The sequence below is a fragment of the Sapajus apella genome, unplaced genomic scaffold, assembly GCF_009761245.1.
Source record: "Sapajus apella isolate SASKATOON/1434 unplaced genomic scaffold, GSC_monkey_1.0 scaffold15, whole genome shotgun sequence".
Classification (NCBI taxonomy): domain Eukaryota; kingdom Metazoa; phylum Chordata; class Mammalia; order Primates; family Cebidae; genus Sapajus; species Sapajus apella.
This window is the reverse complement of record NW_022436955.1, coordinates 2,691,497-2,693,954: the sequence shown is the minus strand read 5'-3', so window position 1 is coordinate 2,693,954 and position 2,458 is coordinate 2,691,497.

Below are 2,458 nucleotides of genomic sequence, written 5' to 3'. Positions count from 1 at the left end.
AAAACGCTTTTTAAAAAAAATTAGTGTGCATGTTGGCATGTGCCTGTAGTCCTAGCTGCTTGGGAGGCTGAGGCTTGAGCCCAGGAGTTTGAGGTGGCAATGAGCTATGACTATGCCGCTGCACTCCAGTCTGGGCAACAGAGCAAGACCCTGTCTCTAAAAAAAAAGAAAAAAATTTGTGAGCTCTGATCCCTACAGCATAATCAAGCCCACTGCTTTGGTGAAGCCAGCTGATACTTAGTAGCTTTCTCCTGGGTTGGGGAGGGCTGCAGCATCCCCCAGCTCCCTGTGGTATGGTGTGGATGTGTCTCCTGGAGTCAGCTTCAAGACTGCCCTTCCCTCTAGGAAGCCACAGGGCACAAGCTCAGGTCCCACATGCTGTGATGGCAGCTTCTATCATGTGGGACGTCGAGACATTGGGACTTTGGTGTCAATTGGTGTTGGCCAGGAAGTACAGCAAGTTGTGTTTCACCTTCAACCCCAGAAAGACTTTGGACTGATTCTTTTCTGCAGGTCCTAGAAGCCTGTGGCATGATTCAGGGCATTTACCACCTCTACTCACCCCAGTGGAAGGCATGTGGCTACCAGGGGCATTACACTGCTGACATGAGCAACCTCTTCCAAAGATACCAGCTCAACGTGGCCACCTGGGTAAGTGGTTGGTGAGGTGGGATGTGGGATGGTGAGGGCTGCGTCCTATAATCTGGAGATAATTATTTTTATTTATTTATTATTATTATTTTTTGAGATGGAGTCTTGCTCTGTCGCCTAAGCTGGAGTGCAGTGGCCTTGGCTCATTGCAATCTCCGCCTCCCCGGTTCAAGCAATTCTCCTGCTCAGCCTCCTGAGTAGCTGGGATCACAGGCACATGCCACCATACCCAGCTATTTTTGTATTTTTAATAGAGATGGATTTTACCATGTTGGTTAGGCTGCCCCTGACTTTGTGATGCTCCCCCTTCAGCCTCCCAAAGTGCACGGATTACAGGCAAGAACCACCGCGCCTGGCCAGTCTAGAGATAATTATTACAGGTAATGCTTCTTTCTACCTTTGCAGCTAGTCCACTCCACCATCATCTCTTGCCTGGATCATTACAATCTACCTCTAATTCGGAGATTCCTGATGCCACCATTGTTCTCTTTTTATTTATTTATTTATTTTTATTTTATTATATTATTATTATTATTATTTTAAAGATGGGGTTTCACCATGATGGCCAGGCTGGTCTTGAACTCTTGACCTCAGGTGATCCACCCATCTCAGCCTCCCAAAGTGCTAGGATTACAGGCGTGAGCCACCGTGCCCGGCTCCCCTTTTTCTCTTATAGTCTTTTCCTCTTGCAGCAGCCTTTACTTATTTATTTATTTATTATTAACATTTTTTTGAGACATAGTCTCACTTGTCTCCCAGGCTGGAGTGCAATGGCATGATCTCGGCTCACTGCAACCTCACCACCTGGATTCAAGTGATTCTCCTGTCTCAGCCTCCTGAGTAGCTGAGACTGCAGGTGCACGCCACCACACCCAGCTAATTTTTGTATTTTTAGTAGAGATGGGGTTTCACCTGGTTAGCCAGGCTGGTCTCAAACTCCTGAGCTTAGGTGATCTGCCCTCCTCAGCCTCCCAAAGTACTGGGATTACAGGCATGAGTCACTGTGCCAGTCCTATTTATTTATTTTTGAGACAAGGTCTGGCTCTATTGTGCAGGCTGGAGTGTAGTGGCATCACATCAGCTCACTGCAACCCCCACCTCCCAGGCTCAAGCCATCCTCCAACCTCAGCCTCCTAAGTAGTTGGGACTACAGGCGTGTGCCACCATGCTCAGCTAATTTTTGTATTTTTTGTAGAGACTGGGTTTTGACATGTTGCCCAGTCCACTCTCAAACTCGTGAGCTTAGGGGATCCACCCTCCTCAGCCTCCCAAAGTGCTGGGATTATAGGCATGAGCCACCACACCTGGCTGCAGCAGCCTTTTAAAATGAAGATCAAGGACCAGGTGCTGTGGCTCATGCCTGTAATCTTTGGGAGGCCAAGGCGGGTGAATCATGAGGTCAAGAGATCAAGACCATCCTGGCTAATATGGCGAAACCCTGTCTCTACTAAAATTACAAAAATTTACTGGGCATGGTGGCGCACACCTGTAGTCCCAGCTACTCAGGAGGCTAAGGCAGGAGAATCACTTGAACCCAGGAGGTGGAGGCTGCAGTGAGCTGAGATCACATTACTGCACTCCAACCTGGTGACAGAGCAAGACTCCATCTCCCGGGTTCAGGCAATTCTCCTGCCTCAGCCTCCTGAGTCGCTGGGATTACAGGCACGCACCACCATGCCCAGCTAATTTTTTGTATTTTTAGTAGAGACGGGGTTTCACCATGTTGACCAGGATGGTCTCAATCTCTTGACCTCGTGATCCACCCGCCTCGGCCTCCCAAAGTGCTGGGATTACAGGCGTGAGCCAC